At 39.7% G+C, this 27351-nt stretch overlaps 1 pseudogene; it reads left to right on the forward strand.

The window, feature by feature from the left end:
- LOC149232801 (equilibrative nucleotide transporter 3-like) overlaps positions 1 to 27351 on the forward strand; it is a 184509-nt pseudogene that overhangs the window by 69652 nt on the left and 87506 nt on the right.

Below are 27351 nucleotides of genomic sequence, written 5' to 3' on the forward strand. Positions count from 1 at the left end.
GTCAAAGTTACAAGTTTCTTTTCCACATCCGATTTTAACAATGATCAATTGCAATATTAGTAGTGCTGGCTTTGAAGTTTCATTTTCATGGATGATAGGGTGTATTTATTTTGATTATTGAGTAGAGGAGTTCATTCTACAGCCTACTATGAAGGCTATATGTCTTCCAAATATATATATATATATATATATATAATTTTTTATTATTACTTTTCCCTTTTTAATAAAAGTTGTTTACTGCATCAATAAAACAAGTAGGAATTTGCTCATTTTTCTGGAAGAGGTATTGATCAATTTGAAGATTGGACTGGTTATTTGTTCATAATAAAAATGCATAGCTATGTGTACTTAACTGTATGTTCAAGATTTTAGCTATAGAAACTGCACAATTCTGCAGCTAAACCACAATTCTGCAGCTGGAAAACAATTCTGCAGCTATGTATTTAACTCAATAATCTACTTGTCAACAATGCATTCTAATAAGAAAATCATGATCAAAATTTATTGGTTTTGTGTAATGATTATATTTTCAAGCATGATGCAAGAAAGAAGAAGAACTATGAAGGCGCTTTATCCGCAAGATCGATTGATGAATTCTTTTTATTGAGGAAATTGTTTTCTTTTAGAAATTGGATTTATTATCATGATTGTGAAATTGGACTAACCATTTGAAATGAAGACATGTCATGAACTTGTTAAGTATGCAATTTTTCGTATGTATCAAAAAGAAATTGATCACTTCTCTTTGAACACACTTATATTTTATTGCAATGTTAGTGCCATGTTTATTTTCAGGTTCCAGGACAACAAAGAATTGAAGGAGGCCAATTTGTGCACGATTGGTTTTCTACGACCAATTTCAACAGACATGAACCAATTAAATCCATTTCTATCATCCATAAATGCCATCATTTTTCCTCTCCAAACTCACAAACTATCCAAGCATTTTCGCTAAGCATCATCATCATCATTTTCCTTGCAAAGAGTCACATGTTTTCCACTTACATTTTCCATTCACATTTTCCATAATTTCCATTCATTAACCCATTAATAGAGACATTCAGCTCGCTTACATGCTGATTTTTCCTTTTGCTTTCCATTCGCCTGTTTACCCTCTTGTCAGTTTCCTTTCCATTAAATAAACTTTGATCCACTGCAAAAATTTTCATTCATAGTCCTTCCAAAATCATCATTTCATACTCACGTTAGATGATGGAGGATTCATTAAGGCCTCCCTTCTAACAAGTCTTGGCCTATCGACATCAACACATTATCTAGGTTCAGGGCTAGAGTCCTTATTAGTACCTTGAGGCTTGTATGCATCAATGACAAGTTCTCTTGCTGACAATCATGGGAATACATTAATGTCCCTTGATCGTTAGATCTTGCAAGTGGCTCGACATCAACTCATATATTCGCACTTAGCAAGATGTACTTAGGTACCTTGGCACTCGTTGACATTAATGGCGAGTTTGCCTCGCATTGGTTAACGACATTCATCAATGGCCGGTAATCCAATGAATTCTCTTCATGCTCGACAACAACACATTTATTTGCATGACTAGAATTGTACCATCGGGTTTTGTAGCAGGTGAAGACTATATCATTTCAGCATTTTGCAGCAGATACAACAGATTTAGCAGCAGAAATAAAGAATCCACTTTCACCACCTCATCCACTATTTATGCAACCAAGAAGCAGATGAAATTCTACATTCTATTCCATGATCCAGCAGCAGCTACAACTTCTCTACATATGCACAGTTTGTCCACTTCCTAGGTAAGTAAAGGTATGTTATTTTCTAGCTTTTAATCATAAAATTCCTTGAATACTAAAATTATAATTTTTGGAAAATACTTCACCATATTTCCTTTCTCATTTGAAAAAAACCATAAACACCTTTAGTTGGGGGGAAGGGACATCCATTTATTATCACATCCATATCACTTCATTTCATCATAACATACTTGTCCTAATCATTATGATTGCATCATTGTTCAAAAGTTGTGTGATTTGCAAATAAATGCCTAAATGATGAGCATATTATATGGCTGATTTATGCATTGTTAAACAAGTTCAATGAATCTCGCTGCAACAAAAAGAAAAAAGGTATTGAAACACAAGAACCAATACCAATTAAGATTTGGTTGTCACACAAGAACCAACCAAACATGTTGCAATTCAATGTATGACAAGGAATACTTTGCAAAATGAAATAAAATTGTCAAATACTATCAAATGCAAAGTTTAAGGACATATGATATAAGCCAAGCTCATTCAAAAGCAAATCATGATTAAGCAATGCAGTAGATTGCATGAGGACATGCAATAACGTCAGTTGGGGGGAATGTAGAGTCTCCAAAATATATTCAAAATATCATCCACTTTCACCTTTATCACCGCCATTTCACTCACATGTCGCAACTCCATGACCATATAACCTTTCATTAGCCTCCATTTTCATGATTACATGGGGTTACCTTTGTGTTTTCCAAAAGCTAATGATTTCTAGTATTATAAGTGAATTAAATGGTTAAAATTTAGAAAAATGACATATACTTGCTAATACTTAAAAGTGGCTTGAGTTTCATGACATGTGTAGGTCATTTGGAAGCTTCCAAGGCACCCTTATGTGGCCTCCAATGCTCAAATTCGAATTATCTTCAAGATATGGAAGAAGATTTAGATAAAGGTCATAGAGGATACATGTCTCATCATTACCTATTTAAGTTGTAACTCTATGAGATTTTCTAGGGATCTAGGGAGAGAATAATGGACCTCCATTAATGAGGTAGCTTCTTATATTTTTTGTATAAATAGGAGAGCCTTATCCTTTGAAAGGCATGTGTAAAGTTGGAGATACTCGGGTGGAAAGATAAGATTAAGATTTAGAACCATGCTCATGAGTGATGTTCACCGTGATTCGTAATGCTTTCACTAGGAGCCTCTCAACTTGCCATCTCTCATGCTTTTGGATTGGCCACCTATAATGTGTGAGATTTATTGTTTTTCATAGGCTAAGATTTATTTCTTTCATATCTTTCGTTGTGTGAGAGGTTAAGAGTGATTGCCTTTATTTGCTTTCTACCTAGAAGTTAAGAGCATTTGTTTTTATTTTCTTTCATATATTTTTCTGTGTGAGCGGTTAAGAGTGATTATTTTTATTTGCTTTCTACCTGGAAGTTAAGAGCATTTGTTTTTATTTGCTTTCATATCTTTTCCTGTATGAGAGGTCAACAATGATTGTTTTTTCTTTCATTTCTAAAAGAGCGGTGTGCTTTTCAATTCCTGCAAGATTGAAAGATTAAGATTTCAATTTCGCACGTTGTACTATAATTGTACTATAATTTCTTTTGAGTTGATTGTTGAATTAGAATAGGTGAATTTATTTTTTCATTATTTGGTTTTGTAGCTAGATTGATCTAAATTGAAAGTTAATTTCTAGCATATATAGTGCATGCATGCTTCACAAGTTTTACGAAACCCCTGGGTTGATAATTAAATGATAGGTAATTAATTTGCCTCAACACAAATAAGGACTACCGAAAATGATTCCTGATATGTCAAGTGGAACTACATCTAACTCAACTTCATCAATGAAATTTTCAGTAATGGCGAACTTGAATAAACACTTCCTTGCAACCTGTAAGTTTGCATTGTTTACTATCCAACCTAATGGATATGGCTTGTGATGAGGTATAGTTTCAAGGTTTAGTTTTTTAACCAAGTCTTCTGAAATCAAGTTTGATTGTGACCCACTATCAAATAATGCATCAATATTTGTATGATTTTAAATCACTCTAACATGAAACAACTCTATTCTTGACTCTTCATTTGGAGTGTTGTTTTGACTATGTGATGAACTAGTGCTTGCAACAGTTTCTTTTCCTTTTGTAACCATGGCTGAAATCTTGGTCTCATCACTAGAATCTGAACCAAGGTCATGTTGTGTGGTAGTTGTCGTCTTTTTTTTTCCTTATTGTTTTGTTTCTTAGTTCTTAATTCGGGATGCAGTTTCCAACAGTGGGCTTCATCATGCCCCTCTTTGGAATAGTGTTTGCATCTGATTTTCTCCCCTTATTTCTTCACACTTGCAATCTTCTTTCCCTTCCATTTTCGACTCTTTTTTTTCTCCTTACCTTTGAATAGCTTCCTCTTACTACCCTCTTCTTGAATGTTCTTTCCTCTAGATTCAAAATGCATGGCTTGCACACATACCTCATCTAAATTGTTTGGATTAAACATAAGGATAGTTTGTTTCAAATAGGAATGTAAACCCCCAATATATTTCAACAGTGTGTCCTGGGAATTCAAATTCACTCCTAATAACAAATCTCTTTTCGTAAAATCCTGTGTATAATCTTGGATTGTTTAGCCTTTAAGATGCCTAAAATTCTGCCAACTCACAATGGCTTTTTTCATATAGGCTAAAGGATAAAACTGTCTTTTAATTGCAGAAACAAATTCAACGCAAGTGATGGATATCTTACCATGGATTCTCATTTCCTCTTGATTCTTTTGTTCCCACAAAACTAGTGCATCTCCTTCTAGCCTCAGTGAAGCCAACTGGATCCTTATGTCATCTTCTTGAAGAAACGGAATTTTGCAGTATACCTTTAACTGTCGAATTGAATTGTCCAACTTTTCTACATTCACTTCTCCATTGTACATGGGAAGTTCGAATTTTATGTCCAATTTTAGTAATGGAGTCTTTCCTTTTAGGGTTTTGGAATGAGTATAGGCAGTTTCAGTGGTGGTAGTGGAAGATGATGCTGTGTGAGATGATGGATAAGATGAGGATGGTGGAGATGGAGGTGGATTTCTACCATTCCCTTTACAATCCTTCTTCTCATCTTTTTTGTCCTCTGAGCTTCCTTCTGCATGTGGAGGTTTAGAAATCTCTCCAACCATTTTGGTGTTCCTCTCTTCATAGAGGACTTTAACCATCTCAGTCAAAGTGTAGAAAGATTTCTTGAATTCTTCCTCTTCTGAAGAGGGACCTTCAAGCTCTCTTTTTCCATACATAATGGCTATGGATTCAGGCTCATAAATTTGTACTGCTTGTACCTCTTCAATCTCAATTGAAGGTAAAACATGAGGAGTTTCAAGTGCAGTTGGAATTGGAACTTTGGGTGGTGGAGATTGTGGCCTTGTGGTTTTCCTTCTTCTGGTCATTACCTCAAGAGTTGCAACCAATAGCTTCCCTTCTCCTCTCTACAACTTTAACCTTGTAAGCATCACAATTTTGCAACCATTAAAACCCTAATTGCACAAACTCAAGCAATCAAGCAATTCATCATTTTGCTCTGATACCAATTTGATCTATTTTTGTATGATTAGTTTTGTTGTGCTAATAACAATTATAGATTTATAAACATGTGCTTGCTTCTTTCTTTTTATGTTGAGGTTTCCTTAGTTGTTGGTGCTTATAAACAAGTAAAATTCCTTAAGTCAAACAAGACATTCATGAGAAAAATAGCTTCAAAAACTAATAATGAACAACAAACATGTACAGTGCAGCAAACCATCAAAGAGATACATTAACACAATATTTTGATGAAGGAGTTTACCCCTCCTGGGCTACATCTCATTGGTCCATCTTGCATGGATTGGACCTCTTTATTATCTCAATGTGGAAAAAGTGTTATTTACAAAGCTCTATGGCTCCTGATACCTGCACCAATGTGTTCAGAATGTCCAAATTAGCTAAGAACACTTCTCTCTGAGATAAATTTGGTCGAAAATTGCTCAAGATATGTTACATTCAATTTTTTCCTAGGAAGCCCCGCTAAATATGGAGAGACTCCAGTCTCCACCAAAAATAGAAGTTCCGCTGAATTGGTGCGCCACCAAATCCACTGCCAAATTAATTCATAATTAAAGCAGGTTTAATTAAGGTTTAAACAGAACTAATTTAAATCTAAGCGTCATTAGCACTAAGCACTTATCCATCCATTGGCCCTTGGTCACGTGCATGTGGTCACATGGGGAGGGAACTGGCCTGCAAGGCTGGTTCCCTCCTCCCCTGTCGTCGGCAACACTGTGTGCTTTAAATACAAATTCGTGGCTATGCTTTTCAAATCCCTTCGCAATGGTTCATTGGTATGGTATGGAGTTCGAGTGGGGAAGGTTACGGGTTCAAACTTGCCTCCGCCCATCCCATATACTTTTACCATATAAAATATATGTGCCATATAAAATTCGAAATTTGGACTTCATTGTAGAGGCTACAACCACCCTCCAAAATTTTGCCTTAGCCTATTTTGGAGCCTCCCTACCAACCTTACACAACACTTTGTCTTGCTTCGTCAAGTACTCAAGCTTTAGTGTTTTCCTTGCACAAAGGCAGCTTGTCGATCACAGTCGATCCATTCCCCTCACAGGTTGCTTACCCGGACTTGGTCCAGCTGCAGGTTGAGCAGCTTCCCCTTGAAAATTGTGCATTCTTGGAGGGAAACCAGCCTTTCCCTCCAAGAATTGCGCAATCCTCTCTGACAGCTTGCTGGTCTCCAGGATTGTGCAATCCTGCCAGCCAACCCTCCCAGCAGGATTTGCGCAATTTTCCCATCAATAGGCTGTTCAACCCAGGATTTGCGCAAAACTTTCCAAAATTCAGTTGTTGGGCCCAGAAATTGCATAATCCCCTTAGGTAGTCAGCCTAGCTTACAGTCAGGAATGCACATTTTTCTCAAGGAGTTGAGCACTGGCATGCATGGAAAGTCTAGTTGACCAGTTCTACCCGGGACTAAGGAAACTTAACTTGAATGCATGCATTACTTGATCTTCCCAGAATAGCAAGAGGCAACATGCAAAAGGTATCCCATGATTCAGGGAGCTATTTTTAGCAGCCAGTAGTTACATGCAAAGTTGTTTTAGAAGTTTCTCTCCAAGTGTCGCTTTTTCCTAGATTTGTGGCATGCTCGTCTTCAGACCAAACTTATTTATTTGATGCATTAGACCTCATTCATTCACATCGATCTTGGAGCTCTGACATCCCACAACACAACCAGGACTCTTTGACACATCTGTCTCATCTATTCACAGGTAAGTGGCCTCAACTTGTCTTTTTCCAGCATTTCTGTTGCCTTTTGTGTATTCACTTGTGCGAGTGTTGTTTGCTTGATTTATTTGAACGCCTTCTATCATTTACATATATTCTAGCTTGTCCTAGCTTTGTTTCATTTTTCATTACTATCTCACTGTTGTCACATGCATGAAACTGTTTTGCACGGATGTTCGCCCAACCGGTGAGTGACCTCACCCACATGCATGTTGATCTATTTGTTCAATCTTCCATTCATGTTTTTCATGAACTGTTTATCACTTCTTATATCACTTAGTGTCGCCATGCATTTCATCGACTTACTTGCTTTCAGTTTCTCGTCGACGAGTCAGGCCAACCTTGGCCTGGTCTCCGTGTTCACCAAGGCTGCTTTGTGTAATCTGGAGAAGGAATGCTCACCTTCCTCTCTAGATTTGTACATTTTGGCCCAACACTGGCCTCCTAGATTGAATTGCACATTTCTACATGTCAGTGGCTGCTTGGCCCAAAAATCTGTGCAAAACTGTCCCTGGGCCAGCAGTGTTTTCCAACTGGAATCGCGCATTACGCAATCCCAGCAACCAACTGCCCAACTTGATTGCGCATTTTTCAGATCCAGCAGCTAGTCTAGCCTCCTAGTCAGTCTATCCTCCTAGTCAGTCCAGACTACCTTTTGTGCAATTATGGCAGCCAGTCGCTCATCCTCCCAGTGAAATTTGCACAATCTTGCACATTAGTTCCCCAGGTATGTGTTGTGACCTTCCCTGGATTTGCTTTGTTTTCACTAACATATTTCTTGCCATTGCCATGCATGTTGCTTGTTTCTGGATCTTTCAGGTGTTCATCTGTCTCAATGGCTTCCAAGAGAACAAGATCCCAGGACACTGATGGTGTTGTAGTTGGAACAACAACTGAACAGGTGTCCTCTAGCATGCCGATCTACGAAGATACGAAGTTGTATCTAGACAAGGAAATCAAATTGAAGTGGCAAGAGGTGAATGAAACATTCGAAGGTACTTTCGGGAATACCTTGAAGACCATCAAGTGTACGTGAACATTCATAAGTCCATCCTATACTGGATTGCATGCAGATACACTGCGTTCCCATGTGCGGATATGATTCATTGGATCGTCTCTCACACTGACCCCAAGACGATGAGCTTGAGCAGTGTTAGTGGGACGAAGCTTGCAACCTTTTGGGCATGAGACTACAATGAGATGTATCAAATGGATGAGCCCATGACTGTCATGACCCCTTCATTCAGTTTTCCCAACAGTAGAGGCCACTCCAGAGATATTATGAAGGATTGGGTAAAGGAGCCAGCTCGTTTCAAGATGACCCCTAATTGGATCTATAAGATGAAGATATTGAGGAAGGCATACCAATATTTGGTCATATTCGCATGTCGACTGAGTGGCTAAGCAAGCACTGAGACCTTCCCTCAGAGTTGGGTGGTCGCGCTGGACCAACTGGCTAGAGAAGGAATACCATGCAACTAGTTCGGCATACTGGATCATCAGCTGAAGGAGCAAGTCACGAAGGCTTAACAGTCACCCGAAGGCATGCATGCAGAGATTTATATGTCTACCTACATTCTAGATGTAGTCTGTGCCTGACATGAGTTCCCGGGCTTAGAGTGGGCATGGTCACCGACAGAGACTGTTGTGAGCACATATTTCAAGCTATTCTCCGAGTGTAGCTTCAGAGGAGTGATCAAACGGTTGTCCGACCATCTTGTCGCCCTAGTGTACAGGTTGATATTCGAACAAGATCCACCCTGCATGTCAGAAGAAGCGATGAAGGAATTGTTAGGCATTGCAGATTGGTATGCCTCACCAGACGGCACGTTCATCCGAGTGTTCAGTGCGGAGAAGCCTCCGCATGTTCTACCAAAGTTTGCTTTGTACGTGCTTGTCAAGCAGGAAGTAGTGTATCATATCTCAACAGGATTAACAGCTAGGATGCAGCAGAAGAATAAGGAACCTTGGCCCACTCTTTCGTTACGAATTGGGTTGTACAAGATCTGGAGCATCAATCAAGTGGATGTCAAAGTTGAACAAATTGAGGAAGTATCCATTCGACCTCCGAAGCTTCAACCCGTATGACACATTATATTGTTGATGAGCCCCAATTTTTGGTAACAATTTGGGCTCATTTGGCCTACTTACCTTGCTCAATCCTTCATCTTTTATCACTTATGCATCATTTCTTAGTATATTCGTGTTATTTGTAGGAAGAAGGGCAGGTATTATTCCTATGTGACTAATACATGATGATTTCAGGTTTTTTTGGCATTAAATGGAGCAAAGACCACGCAAATGGGGACAAGGGGACAACAAAGGTAGCATTGCGGGTTTATAGGGAGGTTGTCCACAGTCTTGAATGACCTCCCTCATGATCTCCACCCTAACTCCGAGCTCCAACAGCTATCCCCACCGAGCTAAAAGGCAGCCAACGGATTCTACAGGAACAACAGTTTACTTTTAGTTGGACAGCCAAGCTCCACTAATTGAGGAAGCCAGCTTGATCCTCATCATGTATAAATATTGAGGTCGTAGCCTTTGATAGGAGATTTTTGAACTTTTGAACTACTGTTGCAATTTCTAAGCACGAGCTACAGCTCGGTTTTTGCTTTTTGTAAGCCAGTATTGGCATGTTGTTAGACTCATGATTATTTAATAAAGGCAGGCAGCTTTGGATTCAATTCTGAGTTCTTAAGGGAGCTATAGCTCTCAGGTTAGGGCCCAACCTGAGAGCAATAGACCTCCTTTTCTTTGTATTGTTACTTGTCTTTCCTTTCAGCACTTCATTTCTTTGCTTTGACATGCATTTGGAAAACACAGTCTGCTGATTTAATTTCTTTAATGTGATTGAGTAGGATTAGTTTATGGTTAAAGTGCTTTCAGCAGCTTATATTAGAGTAGGAGGATTGTAATTCATCAGAGCTCCAAGAAAAGGTTGATAGTGCACTCACTGCCATCTCTGTTTAGAGATTGGGGGTGTAGACCGTACCAACCACAAAACACGCAGTCTTATACGTTCATGCAAGCTGCAACACCATCATTTCAGTCATTTCAATTGTAGATCCATCCATGCATTCTGATCTTGAGCAATACTTCTTCATTCCAACACCATGCACGATTTCTCTCCAAAGTTTACATTGTTGTTCGTTGGTTTAATAACACAGTTAGAATAGGTGGATGAATTCTCGGTTTTGTGCAAGACATAGAGGATTTGTTCCATTTACACTGCGCAGCATTGTTCTATTATCTTCTTCTTCTTCTCAACCACGCCTAAGCCACCTGCTTAACCTCTGTTCAGCTCTTTTGCCTTCCAACCCTTCTACTGTTCACGTAGCTCCATCTTTTGGACTTTTCATTGCTTCCACCCTTCTATCCACCAACCAGCTGCATGTACTCTCTCTCCATCCCATCTCTCTGTCACTGAGCCATCACTAGCTCCCTTTTCATCCTACCTATCCACCCATACAGCTCCTCGACTCCTCCATCACCCAAAACTCCAACTGTAGAACATCCTGTAGAAGTTAGCAGACTTCCTGTAGAAATCCTGAGCTTCCTGTAGGATCCCCTGCAGACATCCTGTAGAAGCTTGCAAACTCGGTTGCCAAGCACCTGAACATTGTGGACTTCTATGGAATGATGTTAGAGATCCCCTGGAACGTCTCCTAGCCTTCATGACCTTTTTCCAAGCCTTCCTTCCCTTCGAACTACCCCTGCACAGTCAAGACCTAGTAAGAAGCACAATCACAATAACTCCACCCACTTGAGCAAAAATACAAAAATGTGTTCTCTTCAATGAAAGTAGTTCAAATTCATGCATCTCATCTCACTAGAAGTAATGGCATCATTTCTAGAAGTTTTCACTCCCACCATTGCATCATAGAGATTAAACTAGTCAGATTAGGGTTTACTAGGGTTTCCACGTTTGGTTGGCTTTTAGTTCATTCTTGCAAAGTAGGTTAATTTCCTCTGAGATAGCCTTTGTTCATCATTTAAAAAGCTTCTTCTGAGAACATATAGAAGTTGGCTTGAGCCCTAGCGGACTTGTGCCAGCTGACCAAGTGACAGCTGCGACAAGAGCTAGTACTTGTGCATACAGCACCGTCGCTTCCAAGTTTGTTACGAACTACCGGGTTGATAAAATTAGAGATAGGAAGCTCCAGGAGTTGTAGCATTATTGCTACAATACTGGAGCCCACCATCTTTTTGGCGCCGTTTCCGGGGAAGCGTCAGAGTATTAATAATTGTTGCTTTTCTTCTATTTTCTTACTCTTGCCTTCTGCCAAGTAGTTTATTTCATTTCCATTCTGCAAAAGTAGCATAGACATTTCCTGCTTTCATAGATTAGCATTTCTCGCTTTCATAGATTAGCATTTCAATTCTGCAATTTCATTTCTGCAAGCGTAGATTAGCCTTTCAATTCTGCAAGCATAGACTAGCATTTCCATTCCTGCAATTTCATTTGAGCAAAGTAGATTAGTTCTTTCCTGCTTTCAATTCAATTCTGCATCTTTATTTCAGTAAGATAGTTAGTTGTAGATCGATCTGTTTCAGTTTTGCAGGTACCAAAGAAAAACAAAAGAAATAAAAAAAAGTCTTTCCATTTCATGCCTCGTAGGAATCGAGATAAAACAGGCAAATTCTTACCCAACACCCCCACCACATCACTGAGTCACCCTTCTCTCTTCTTCGGTGACAGTGATCCAGAAGAACCTATAGGTGAACCTCCTGAGATATACGAAGATCCTATAGCAGAAGAAGAATTAGAGACCATCCCATCTGAAGCTATGGCTGACAATAGAGGAGAAGATGAGAGAATAGAAGGTGCCTTCCCCATCCGAGAGACCAATGGAGAGATGAAAATGAAGAACATTAGCCCCTCCGCTTTACCTCACTTCCATGGACTGACTACTGAAGATCCTGATACCTTCCTGTTTGAGTTTGATGTCCTTTGTAGAACCTATGACTATACTGAAGATGAGCAGAAGCTGAAACTCTTCCCTTCCACTCTTAAGGATGCAGCATTACACTGGTTCATGGGCTTACCTGGGAATAGTATCACTACTTGGGCTCAGATGCAGCAAGCTTTCAATACCAAGTACCGGGACTACTGTAGGTCCAAGGAAACCAAGGGAGAAATCTTTCGGATGACTATGGGAAATGATGAGTCCTTAGAGGATTATGAGGAGAGGTTCCAACTTAGCTATAAGCGGGCCAGGTGCACACTTGACCCTGAATCCCTCAAGTTGGTCCTGCTCCGAGGAGTCCCTGAAGACCTCTTAGACACCCTTCACATGTTAGCTGGGGGGGATATTTACCAACTGCCTTATTAGGACATCAAGACTGTGTTTAGAAACCACTCCAGGGCAGCTTGGAAACGAGGTAGAGGAAACCTCCTCTCAACTGGTGTCCCTTTCTCCAAACATGAGTTTGCAAATCAATTAGAAGATCTTAAGAGTGAGGTGAGACAGACCATTGCCATGCAACTGGACACATTCAGGATCCAGCAGAAGAAGGAAGAAGCTGAGAGAGCCTTGGCTATCTTTTGCCCTAGATGTACAAGGAGACACCCTAAGAACGAATGCCCATTGCATTCGGTTGAAGTGTGTTTCGTTTGTGAGGAGGACTATCCCACAAACCAATGTGCAACCTTACCTGGACTTAAAGCCATGTACCAAGGGACAGAAGCTCCCACTGAACCTCTCTATTTCCTCAACCAAAGGAGGCCACAAGGACCCAGACCTTACCAGCAGGGGATGCAAGGGGCACCCCAAGCTTATTACAGCCCCAACCAATCGACTCCTATGCCTTCCTGGGGTCCCCCTGCTAATCATTCTTAGTCTATGCCTCCTCCATGGTCTTACCCACCTCAGTACCCTACTGTTGTGGCCAGCAACAACCCCCCCCCCCCCCCCTTTTTTCATTTAGTATCAAATCATGATACCGAATGAATGGGGACCCTTAGATAAATTTTTTAAGAAAAGCTAGACTTTCTTTTTTTGAAGTTACAAATCATAATTTAGAAAAGGCATCTTAGATATTTTTCTATGGAAGACGATAGGTATTTTAAAGTCACGTATGCAAAAAGATAGGAAACATCTCCGTTACTCTTCTAAAATCAAAATACGCGCCACCCTCATGATTAATAACGACATCGCATCGCACCATACTGATGTCCAAAACGAAAAAGCCAAGAAATTCGTCGATCTGCGATATTGCGATCGCTAGATCGCACATCGGAGAAACAAGCCAGACGAGGTTTGGCAAGCACTAGGTTTTGCGATCTGCGATATTGCGATCGTGCGACATGCGAAGGTACGTCAGCAAATCATAAAATCACCTTAGTACGAATCCTTCGGGTGCGCCTTTCAAAGGAAAAGCCACTTACCATTACCTGACCTGAAATCATGCGCTTTTAATGTTAGTAAGTAAATTGGTTGTCAGTCATTAAGAGGATTAAAGACGTGTGCCTTGTTGGATATTTGCTTCACGTAAGGTGGTGTAATTGATTTATCTCTTGCATTTAAAACTCTCCCATCACCTTTCTGATCGGACATTCCATTTCACTTGTAATCTGCAGGAACAAAGTGCAAAGACGACTCAGAAAGAAACACAAAGTAAAAATGGGAAAGAAGAACAAGGCTCAGAGCTCCGAAGCAAGAGAGAAGACCAAGGAGATGGCGCCCCTATACACAGATACAGCCTGCAACCGAGATGCAGGAATCTCCACATGGGAAGGCATGTACAGGCTATTAGAATAGGAGAAGCCGAGAATAATGAAAGTGACTGCCGTTGCAGGTGCACCACGCTCCTCTAAAGCAACCCTCGAAGACCTAGCATGTTCATTCCTTCACAGAATAGCGGCAAGGCCTAAGATTCTACCATACACAGATATGGTCAAGTGGATTCTAGATGATGCAGAATTAAACAACAGCCAATTCAAGATTCAGGGACATGGGCTCGTGGGATCTTTCGCCGCCCAAGATCTGAAGCTAATGTACCATCTGCCCGAACCGCAAGCAACCTATAATGCAGAATTTCTTAGGAAGTTCGCAATGGAGAACCCAGATCTATCAGACACCACTAAAGAATGGTCTAGAAGAGATGAGCCGTTAAAGAAGGATAAGAAAGGTATGTACAGCACTGGTTCCCTTACTTCTCCATATTGTTTTGCTGCAGCCATGCTGTGTAGGTTGTTTGGTATTCCCGATATCAACAAGTTTTCATCTGAGTGGCTGCCATTAATCGACGCTGCCACAAATGCCGATTTAGTAGATTGGGCTAAAATTCTTTCCGATACTCTATATACGGCTGTGGTTAGTTACAGGTCCAAAAGATCCTTTTCTCAAAGGGTCTATCCTCCTTTCTATTTGGCTGCCTATGTTATGGATTTTTTTTGCCTTGTATCTAATTTCCCCATTGTGGGATGGAAATGGACTACCCAAGACCTGTTGCCTATTCACGTCTATCACAAAGTCTTGTGGGATTCCCAGTTTGCCCCTCATTTTTACCAGATTTGCCATGGGCTTATATTGCCCATATATAGAATCATATATGATAAGGACCCCCCATGGTGCTCTCCCGAAGCCGAGACCGACATCATCTCCATCGCAAGATGGTTTGGGGAAGAATGGTTTACTTACATTCGAGTTTATGGAAGCACTGTACCTCCACATGTCCTACCCTTGTATGTCCCAGATAAGCTTTTGGCTCGAGAAATCGCTTATCAAACCTGCTCTGAAGGCGGCTTAACCAAAGAATTAAAAGATAAGAAAAAGGCCATGTGGCCTCAATTTCCCATCAATTGTGGGGCCCTCTCTTTATTCGATGTAGGACACGCTTTTGGTGAGCTGGAAAACGTGACGTGCCTTCAATTATATAAGTTCTCGATGAGGCCATTCGACCCAAATAAAGTTGCCCAAGAGTTTACTACGAACGTCAAGATAAGAGTGTTCTTCGAACACAAAGATTTGTTCGACGATCTCTTTCAAGGTAAGAGCTCACTCAAAGAGATTTTGCGAGAAGCTCAGTCAAGGTTATCTCCAGGTGAACTCCAGAAATTCACATCATATAGAGATAGAAGGCTGGCCAGCATTCCACTAGAAAGGCTACGAATACCTACTAGAGAGCCAACTCCGAGCATCAGCCTCAGCAAGAACTCCAGCACTTCCAAATCTAAGTCCAACGCCGCGCGAGAAGGTTCCGAACACCCTGAAGAATCTGTGCATGACAAAAGAATTAACGAAGAAGCAGTCAAAGATACAGCTCGGTCCAGTGTAATGTTTCAGCAACAAGTTATCACCTCGCCACCAAGAGATGTTCCCCCTCCGGTTATCGAAGCTCCTCTTGTCACAGCAGAGCTGGATAAAGAGTGGGAGTCCTTCAACGAATTAATCAACCTCGAAGGGCAAGTCCCAAAGACGCCTGTGAATGATACAAAGGAGGTGAAAAAAGTTGCTCCAACCATAGTCAGCGTTACCACAGAAGCAGAAGATCTCTCCATCACTCCATCCTCAGAACTTCTACTTAACGTAGAAGAAATTCCCCCACTAGATGTGTTCTATAGTCCCCAGCACAAAGCAGTTGTGAGAAGACAAAGAAAGAAAAGAAAGCTCGAAAATGCACTGTCTCAAGATGCTGAACATTTAGACGTCTTGTGGAAAGACCCAAGTAATAATCCTACAGAAAATCTTACGAAGCTGTCTCAAATTGCAGGAGCGTATGCTTCTGCAACTATTGACAAGGCCTCTGAAGTTCAGCAGCTCTTAAAGGAACGAGAAAATCACATACAACTGCTACAACAATAGTTACAGCAAGCCAACGCAAACAATGAAGCTTCCAGACAGCTTGAAAAGCTCCAAGAAGACTTCCAACAGATGCAAATAGGCTACCAAAAGAGTCTTGAAGAAAAAGAAAAACAACTGCAGGCGGAGCAAGAAATGCACAGAGATGAACCTAAGCTTGCAGAGTTTATTTCAGAGTCCATCGGCTTGAACGAGCAACTACTGCAGCAACAAGAAGAATTGGGGCGTAAAATATCACAGTGGAGGCACTTCTGTGAGCTAAGCGACAAAATCACCAGTCAGGTGGTGGAATTGCGAAGCGAATATGATCAGAACGACAAGAGAGTGACAGAGTATCTGACTTGGCAAGACGATGAGAAGGGAAAAAGAGCAGGAGCACCTAGAATTAATGAAAATCATAAAGAAATGCTCTTTAATAAATGGGACGAGTAGATCACGCAAGCAGAGGAAGCAGCAGAGGCAGCAGCGACACAGGCAAGTATTCTTATCGACTGTGTAAATGAAAATTTACACAGGGCCAATTTGATTTCAGAGACCACCCCGGGATACCTACCAAACAAGTTGCAACTGGAGACAGAATGGAGGCAAAAGGCACAGGCAAAAGGGAAAGCTATCCAAGCACTGGCTAGACTGAATTGGGAAAGTTACTGGATGTACCTGGTTAAACTACATAGCCAATGGATGACGGTAAAGTGTATCATGAACGCAGCCGAGAAGGTAGCGCCAACTCTTATAGATGCCGTTTTTGCAGCCCAACTCAGAATGGAAATTAGCCAGCCGACTCTTCTCAAGCCTATGTTAGAAACATGCAACTTCAAAGACCAAGTCCACAAGTAGTTTTATTTAGAATGTTGTTTCTTTTTGTTTTAGTTATATTAGAAAAAGGACGGTCGTTTGGAAGCTGAATCCTCAATTTTGTAATAATATTATTATTAGGATTAGGACATAGTATTTTAACCCTTCTCATTGCATTGGAGAAGGGTCCAGAAATTTGTCAAAAACTTGTCCTCAGAACATGCATTTCTGCACCTCAGAGGAGGTTTTGATGAATGGAAGGATCGGATTTATTGATATTTGCATCTTAATGTCTACTACTGATGTTGCATTTCTGTACTCTTAGTAGGTGTTAGAAGTAAGTAGAAGTAAATCACTATTGCTTGAAGTTTGTGAGTAAAAATCAGTCATAAATGGTACTTTTATCTCTTGATGAATTTCGACTTATTTGCTTAGAGTGATATATAGCTGATGTTATTTATATGTTAGTGTATAAATGTGTGGTTACCATTTGGCACTTTTGTACGATGGAGTCATTTGTTCATGCTTGACATATAAATGATTTATCATGCGATATGCAGTCCACAACTGTCCTGTTTAACTTCTTATGCAGAATGGTTTATCTTAAATGGTTTATATTCTTATAGTAGCTGAATAATCTTCATTACCAGTTATTATATGAAATCTTTTTAGATCGCATGATGGAAAAGATATACCCCGGGTTAGCGTAGATTGCACATGTTGTTTTCATTAGATTTCAGCAGCTTATAGTCAAATCATGAGTTAGATTTAAATTAGCTCTCAAAAGTTCTCAAAGAAACAGCATAATCAAACCCTACACACACACACACACCCCTTAGATCGGGAAGCTGGTCCCGTTATCCCCAGTCGGACCCGCTACACCAAACGGGCAAGGAGCCGCCAACCAGGTTCCCGACCGGGTGGGTATCCCCCTTATTGTTGACCCGATTTCAGGGCCCTCAACATATTTGGCGCTAGAAGGAGGGCCTGAGCATAATACCTGTTGGAATGTTTTTTTTGAATTATAAATCTTGAAACAGGATGACTACTCATGAAGTTCCTATTTGGAGTTGCATCTATGTTCATACCTCTTCCAACATTCCACCGGACGTGGTAAGGCTATTGTCTCAGGTAAAGTTCAATGGTAAGAAAAACTCTTCCGCATTCAATCACGCCCTTCAATTCATACAAAAAGTTTCAACTTCTGATACTCAGAAGATTGATGAAGGCATTTTGTGCAGGATTTTTACTCTTACCTTCACAGCAGAAGCTACAAAATGGTGCAGAACCCTCCCAGTTGCATCAATTCACAGCTGGGACCAGTTCGTTAAGATGTTCATCTTGGAATTTGATTGTTATGATTACGACCAGGTATACGATGAAATTGATTATCTTAGAGAACAAGATGAACCCGTAAGGGATTTCAATATGCGATTTCATCTTAAATGCCTACAGCATGATCTCAAAAATGAGCTCACAGACGAAGAATCTTCAGATTACGATGAGTATTTCCTACCTCCTGTGTCTGACCAATCAGAAATTAATTCTACCTTTGCTATCTTTTCTTCTAATATGAATGATCATTCCAAGTTAAATACACAAAGCATCCATAATGAAGAAAATCTATAAAACCTGGGAGTCATGCATGCTCTACTACCAGAAAAGAGAGATGAAGATGCTAAAAGCAAAATTACCCTGGAAACAGAAGATGACTCTGACAATATCATTTCAAGTCAACGAACGCAGATGCCAAGGTTAGATCAATCAAATGTTTCTCTTTGAAAAAGTATCAACACAAAAAGGTATGATCTAAAGCCCGACATTTGTGATGGATCTGATGAACAAAGTTTCTTTTATGATGTTTTTAAATGCATTGTTCCAGATTTACATTTTTCTCTTTATCCTGATATTTTTAGTGATGACAACCTCTCCCCCCTTAATATTCAAGATATCTCAAAAACTACAGAGGGTTATTTAAATGACTCATCATTAGGTTTTCAAGTTAAAGAGATTGCATTAACACAGCTTTCGATCAAGGACAAAAAGGAATTGTCTGACCTCCCTTGTCAGAAAACATACAATGAGAAGGAGGAACCTAGGGAAATCTGTAGAGTCTTTTGTGATAGTTACTTTGACAATGATAATGTTGTTGAGTTTTCTCAGATAACTCAACTAGGGCCAGAGGATAAAGGACATCTTAAATCAGAAATCATGTCAGTCCACCCTCATCTCGAAGTAGAAGATCACTTAAATGATTTTACTATCCCAGGTAATACCCCGATCTATGATTCGTATCATGAGGAAAGCCCCATCCCTGTTTGTAATCATGACCTAGTTCCCTATTCACAAAACCTGTCCAGTTTTTGTGAAAAACAAGATGTTACAAGTAAAACCCAGTCGTGTTGTAACACTATTTGTATAAATTCCCAATCATTCCTTTCTCACTCAAACTCATTATGTACAAAATCGGATTTCTTTTCAAATCTTCAAACTTTGGATAGATTATGTTTTAGCGACTTACATATGAGAATTTTCTTCTCAAACAAAATCACAAAAAACTCGAAATTAACAGATAAAAGGTTACAAGTCATTGAAATCAAAAAATCTTGTCCACAATTTGACTTGTTGTCTTTCCTATTGCGACATCATCAATTCACAACTGAAATTCATTCTGATTTTTATGATCCAATAGGTACCCAGTTGGAAACAACTTTGCATAAGAAAAGAAAATCAGCCAGAATTCCAATTGAGGTTCTGTGTTTTTATTTCTCAGCCAACAATTACGATCCAAGAAAAATTCGTTTCTTTTTATTAATGCTTGGAAGATTCATTCGGCTAGGGATAAAAATGAATAGATGGTTCCATTGGAAATATCATTTCACATAGTTATTTCCTGTATATGGTTAGAATAGGAGTAGGAGTAGGAGTAGTTTAGTTAGGTTTTTTGTTTTTAATAACTGATAGGCAAAGCTATACATATTCTCTTCATAACCTCAGAAAATATTTGCCTATCATTCCTTTTTAATTTCCTCCATAATAATGTTTGTTCTGGTTCAATGGCATTTGACATTTACTGAAGATACCTTGTCTCTGTTTAAAATTTGGAACTTCTGCTACTATCAACAGCGAATCTTTTAAAAATTTGATCTTTATTATCATTAGAACTTCAACCCATATATGATGATAATTTCAAACTCCAAAATTTTAAAGAAAGCTATCTCAGTATAGGATTTGTTTTAAGTCAGCACAATGAAAGGTATCAATTTTAAGATAAGTATTCTCTGTCAAAACAGCCTTTATTGCCCTATCATTGTCGTCCAGAACTTTCTTAAGGAAAAACAATGACTTCCTCCCTGCTAAAAGGGAATTACAGCATTCAGAGAAACAACCCAAGAAAAACACTATATCTCAAAGAATAAGAGGTCTCATCACGAGCCGGCTTATCATGATCACAGATATTATAACTTGCTGACTTTGCCAATACTGTCTATCAAAACAGGGCAACGACTTAAGATTGTTGCAATCAAAAGACAAGAGGTCTCATCACGAGCCGGCTTGTTCAGCAAAAGTGTAAATCAAGTGAATGACTGTGTCATAATTTGGCCACCAAACCAAGACATTGTTCTTTAGAGAATTAAAAAAGGAAAAGTGTGTAAAAAGGATTTTTCTCTGGAATGTTGCGAATAACCTCAAGCAGGATAAAGGATCATTGCTGGTTAAAAGGTAACCCTGTCGAGGCTATGGACGCCTGCTGGCAGCGGAGGCTCTACCTGTGACTAGGAACATACTAAAGGACTGATAAACAGAGAAGACTTTATTTTATGTTTTACAAAGACCAAGTAACAGCTGATTTAGATGCAAAGACGAACTGGGTGTACAAATAATTGAAATGGAAAGAGTTTGAAACGAAACATCATAGGCAGTTTGAAGTCTCATTTGTCTTATCTTTTTATAATAAAGTTCAAAATTTTTAAATTTTTCAGAAGTTTTTAAAAGAGTCAATAGAAATAACAGAGATAACTGGTTCTCCCAAGTGAATCGCCAATTGTTGTGGCCAGCAACAACCCCCCCCCCTTTTTTAATTTAGTATCAAATCATGATACCGAATGAATGGGGACCCTTAGATAAAATTTTTAAGAAAAGCTAGACTTTCTTTTTTTGAAGTTACAAATCATAATTTAGAAAAGTCATCTTAGATATTTTTCTATGGAAGACGATAGGTCTTTTAAAGTCACGTATGCAAAAAGATAGGAAACATCTCCGTTACTCTTCTAAAATCAAAATACGCGCCACCCTCATGATTTATAACGACATCGCATCGCACCATACTGATGTCCATAACGAAAAAGCCAAGAAATTCGCCGATCTGCGATATTGCGATCGCTAGATCGCACATCGCAGAAACAAGCCAGACGAGGTTTGGCAAGCACTAGGTTTTGCGATCTGCGATATTGCGATCGTGCGACATGCGAAGGTACGTCAGCAAATCATAAAATCACCTTAGTACGAATCCTTCGGGCGCGCCGTTCAAAGGCAAAGCCACTTACCATTACCTGACCTGAAATCATGTGCTTTTAATGTTAGTAAGTAAATTGGTTGTCAGTCATTAAGAGGATTAAAGACGCGTGCCTTGTTGGATATTTGCTTCACGTAAGGTGGCGTAATTGATTTATCTCTTGCATTTAAAACTCTCCCATCACCTTTCTGATCGGACATTCCATTTCACTTGTAATCTGCAGGAACAAAGTGCAAAGACGACTCAGAAAGAAACACAAAGTAAAAATGGGAAAGAAGAACAAGGCTCAGAGCTCCGAAGCAAGAGAGAAGACCAAGGAGATGGCGCCCCTATACACAGATACAGCCTGCAACCGAGATGCAGGAATCTCCACATGGGAAGGCATGTACAGGCTATTAGAAGAGGAGAAGCCGAGAATAATGAAAGTGACTGCCGTTGCAGGTGCACCACGCTCCTCTGAAGCAACCCTAGAAGACCTAGCATGTTCATTCCTTCACAGAATAGCGGCAAGGCCTAAGATTCTACCATACACAGATATGGTCAAGTGGATTCTGGATGATGCAGAATTAAACAACAGACAATTCAAGATTCAGGGACATGGGCTCATGGGATCTTTCGCCGCCCAAGATCTGAAGCTAATGTACCATCTGCCCGAACCGCAAGCAACCTATAATGCAGAATTTCTTAGGAAGTTCGCAATGGAGAACCCAGATCTATCGGACACCACTAAAGAATGGTCTAGAAGAGATGAGCCGTTAAAGAAGGATAAGAAAGGTATGTACAGCACTGATTCCCTTACTTCTCCATATTGTTTTGTTGCAGCCATGCTGTGTAGGTTGTTTGGTATGCCCGATATCAACAAGTTTTCATCTGAGTGGCTGCCATTAATCGACGCTGCCACAAATGCCGATTTAGTAGATTGGGCTAAAATTCTTTCTGATACTCTATATACGGCTGTGGTTAGTTACAGGTCCAAAAGATCCATTTCTAAAAGGGTCTATCCTCCTTTCTATTTGGTTGCCTATGTTATGGATTCTGTTTGCCTTGTATCTAATTTCCCCATTATGGGATGGAAATGGACTACCCAAAACCCGTTGCCTATTCACGTCTATCACAAAGTCTTGTGGGATTCCCAGTTTGCCCCTCATTTTTACCAGATTTGCCATGGGCTTATATTGCCCATATATAGAATGATATATGGTAAGGACCCCCCAAGGTTCTCTCCCGAAGCCAAGACCGACATCATCTCCATCGCAAGATGGTTTGGGGAAGAATGGTTTACTTACATTCGAGTTTATGGAAGCACTGTACCTCCACATGTCCTACCCTTGTATGTCCCAGATAAGCTTTTGGCTCGAGAAATCACTTATCAAACCTACTCTGAAGGCGGCTTAACCAAAGAATTAAAAGATAAGAAAAAGCCCATTTGGCCTCAATTTCCCGTCAATTGTGGGGCCTTCTCTTTATTCGATGTAGGACACGCTTTTGGTGAGGTGGAAAACGTGACGTGCCTTCAATTATATAAGTTCTCGATGAGGCCATTCGACCCAAATAAAGTTGCCCAAGAGTTTACTACGAACGTCAAGATAAGAGTGTTCTTCGGACACAAAGATTTGTTCGACGATCTCTTTCAGGGTAAGAGCTCACTCAAAGAGATTTTGCGAGAAGCTCAGTCAAGGTTATCTCCAGGTGAACTCCAGAAATTCACATCATATAGAGATAGAAGGCTGGCCAGCATTCCACTAGAAAGGCTACAAATACCTACTAGAGAGCCAACTCCGAGCATCAGCCTCAGCGAGAACTCCAGCACTTCCAAATCTAAGTCCAACGCCGCGCGAGAAGGTTCCGAACACCCTGAAGAATCTGTGCATGACAAAAGAATTAACGAAGAAGCAGTCAAAGATACAGCTCGGTCTAGTGTAATGTTTCAGCAACAAGTTATCACCTCGCCACCAAGAGATGTTCCCCCTCTGGTTATCGAAGCTCCTCTTGTCACAGCAGAGCTAGATAAAGAGTGGGAGTCCTTCAACGAATTAATCAACCTCGAAGGGCAAGTCCCAAAGACGCTTGTGAACGATACACAGGAGGTGCAAGAAGTTGCTCCAACCATAGTCAGCGTTACCACAGAAGCAGAAGATCTCTCCATCACTCCATCCTCAGAACTTCTACTTAACGTAGAAGAAATTCCCCTACTAGATGTGTTCTACAGTCCCCAGCACAAAGCAGTTGTGAGAAGACAAAGAAAGAAAAGAAAGCTCGAAAATGCACTGTCTCAAGACGCTGAACATTTAGACGTCTTGTGGAAAGACCCAAGTAATAATCCTACAGAAAATCTTACGAAGCTGTCTCAAATTGCAGGAGCGTATGCTTCTGCAACTATTGACAAGGCCTCTGAAGTTCAGCAGCTCTTAAAGGAACGAGAAAATCACATACAACTACTACAACAACAGTTACAGCAAGCAAATGCAAACAATGAAGCTTCCAGACAGCTCGAAAAGCTCCAAGAAGACTTCCAACAGATGCAAATAGGCTACCAAAAGAGTCTTGAAGAAAAAGAAAAACAACTGCAGGCGGAGCAAGAAATGCACAGAGATGAACCTAAGCTTGCAGAGTTTATTTCAGAGTCCATCGGCTTGAACGAGCAACTATTGCAGCAACAAGAAGAATTGGGGCGTAAAATATCACAGTGGAGGCACTTCTGTGAGCTAAGCGACAAAATCACCAGTCAGGTGGTGGAATTGCGAAGCGAATATGATCAGAACGACAAGAGAGTGACAGAGTATCTGACTTGGCAAGACGATGAGAAGGGAAAAAGAGCAGGAGCACCTAGAATTAATGAAAATCATAAAGAAATGCTCTTTAATAAATGGGACGAGCAGATCACGCAGGCAGAGCAAGCAGCAGAGGCAGCAGCGACACAGGCAAGTATTCTTATCGACTGTGTAAATGAAAATTTACACAGGGCCAATTTGATTTCAGAGACCACCCCGGGATACCTACCAAACAAGTTGCAACTGGAGACAGAATGGAGGCAAAAGGCACAGGCAAAAGGGAAAGCTATCCAAGCACTGGCTAGACTGAATTGGGAAAGTTACTGGATGTACCTGGTTAAACCACATAGCCAATGGATGACGGTAAAGTGTATCATGAACGCAGCCGAGAAGGTAGCGCCAACTCTTATAGATGCCGTTTTCGCAGCCCAGCTCAGAACGGAAATTAGCCAGCCGACTCTTCTCAAGCCTATGTTAGAAACATGCAACTTCAAAGACCAAGTCCACAAGTAGTTTTATTTAGAATGTTGTTTCTTTTTGTTTTAGTTATATTAGAAAAAGGACGGTCGTTTGAAAACCGAATCCTTAATTTTGTAATAATACTATTATTAGGATTAGGACATAGTATTTTAACCCTTCTCATTGCATTGGAGAAGGGTCCAGAAATTTGTCAAAAACTTGTCCTCAGAACATGCATTTCTGCACCTCAGAGGAGGTTTTGATGAATGGAAGGATCGGATTTATTGATATTTGCATCTTAATGTCTGCTACTGATGTTGCATTTCTGTACTCTTAGTAGGTGTTAGAAGTAAGTAGAAGTAAATCATTATTGCTTGAAGTTTGTGAGTAAAAATCAGTCATAAATGGTACTTTTATCTCTTGATGAATTTCTACTTATTTGCTTAGAGTGATATATAGCTGATGTTATTTATATGTTAATGTATAAATGTGTGGTTACCATTTGGCACTTTTGTACGATGGAGTCATTTGTTCATGCTTGACATATAAATGATTTATCATGCGATATGCAGTCCACAACTGTCCTGTTTAACTTCTTATGCAGAATGGTTTATCCTAAATGGTTTATATTCTTATAGTAGCTGAATAATCTTCATTACCAGTTATTATATGAAATCTTTTTAGATCACATGATGGAAAAGATATACCCCGGGTTAGCGTAGATTGCACATGTTGTTTTCATTAGATTTCAGCAGCTTATAGTCAAATCATGAGTTAGATTTAAATTAGCTCTCAAAATTTCTCAAAGAAACAGCATAATCAAACCCTACACACACACACACACCCCTTAGATCGGGAATCTGGTCTTGTTATCCCCAGTCAGACCCGCTACACCAAACGGGCAAGGAGCCACCAACCAGGTTCCCGACCGGGTGGGTATCCCCCTTGTTGTTGACCCGATTTCAGGGCCCTCAACATATTTGGCGCTAGAAGGAGGGCCTGAGCATAATACCTGTTGGAATGTTTTTTTTGAATTATAAATCTTGAAACAGGATGACTACTCATGAAGTTACTATTTGGAGTTGCATCTATGTTCATACCTCTTCCAACATTCCACCGGACGTGGTAAGGCTATTGTCTCAGGTAAAGTTCAATGGTAAGAAAAACTCTTCCGCATTCAATCACGCCCTTCAGTTCATACAAAAAGTTTCAACTTCTGATACTCAGAAGATTGATGAAGGCGTTTTGTGCAGGATTTTTACTCTTACCTTCACAACAGAAGCTACAAAATGGTGCAGAACCCTCCCAATTGCATCAATTCACAGCTGGGACCAGTTCGTTAAGATGTTCATCTTGGAATTTGATTGTTATGATTACGACCAGGTATACGATGAAATTGATTATCTTAGAGAACAAGATGAACCCGTAAGGGATTTCAATATGCGATTTCATCTTAAATGCCTACAGTATGATCTCGAAAATGAGCTCACAGACGAAGAATCTTCAGATTACGATGAGTATTTCCTACCTCCTGTGTCTGACGAATCAGAAATTAATTCTACCTTTGCTAGCTTTTCTTCTAATATGAATGATCATTCCAAGATAAATACACAAAGCATCCATAATGAAGAAAATCTACAAAACCTGGGAGTCATGCATGCTCCACTACCAGAAAAGAGAGATGAAGATGCTAAAAGCAAAATTACCTTGGAAACAGAAGATGACTCTGACAATATCATTTCAAGTCAACGAATGCAGATGCCAAGGTTAGATCAATCAAATTTTTCTCTTTCAAAAAGTATCAGCGCAAAAAGGTATGATCTAAAGCCCGACATTTGTGATGGATCTGATGAACAAAGTTTCTTTTATGATGTTTTTAAATGCATTGTTCCAGATTTACATTTTTCTCTTTATCCTGATATTTTTAGTGATGACAACCTCTCCCCCCTTAATATTCAAGATATCTCAAAAACTACAGAGGGTTATTTAAATGACTCATCATTAGGTTTTCAAGTTAAAGAGATTGCATTAACACAACTTTCGATCAAGGAAAAAATGGAATTGCCTGACCTCCCTTGTCAGAAAACATACAACGAGAAGGAGGAACCTAGGGAAATCTGTAGAGTCTTTTGTGATAGTTACTTTGACAATGATAATGTTGTTGAGTTTTCTCAGATAACTCAACTAGGGCCAGAGGATAAAGGACATATTAAATCAGAAATCATGTCAGTCCACCCTCATCTCGAAGTAGAAGATCACTTAAATGATTTTACTATCCCAGGTAATACCCCGATCTATGATTTGTATCATGAGGAAAGCCCCATCCCTGTTTGTAATCATGACCTAGTTCCCTATTCACAAAACCTGGCCAATTTTTGTGAAAAACAAGATGTTACAAGTAAAACCCAGTCGTGTTGTAACACTATTTGTATAAATTCCCAATCATTCCTTTCTCACTCAAACTCATTATGTACAAAATCGGATTTCTTTTCAAATCTTCAAACTTTGGATAGATTATGTTTTAGCGACTTACATATGAGAATTTTCTTCTCAAACAAAAACACAAAAAAACTCGAAATTAACAGATAAAAGGTTACAAGTCATTGAAATCAAAAAATCTTGTCTACAATTTGACTTTCTGTCTTTCCTATTGCGACATCATCAATTCACAACTGAAATTCATTCTGATTTTTATGATCCAATAGGTACCCAGTTGGAAACAACTTTGCATAAGAAAAGAAAATCAGCCAGAATTCCAATTGAGGTTCTGTGTTTTTATTTCTCAGCCAACAATTACGATCCAAGAAAAATTCGTTTCTTTTTATTAATGCTTGGAAGATTCATTCGGCTAGGGATAAAAATGAATAGATGGTTCCATTGGAAATATCATTTCACATAGTTATTTCCTGTATATGGTTAGAATAGGAGTAGGAGTAGGAGTAG

The sequence above is a fragment of the Pinus tabuliformis genome, chromosome J (genome assembly GCF_031772625.1).
Source record: "Pinus tabuliformis cultivar Carrire ecotype Pingquan chromosome J, CPIR1, whole genome shotgun sequence".
NCBI classification, from domain to species: domain Eukaryota; kingdom Viridiplantae; phylum Streptophyta; class Pinopsida; order Pinales; family Pinaceae; genus Pinus; species Pinus tabuliformis.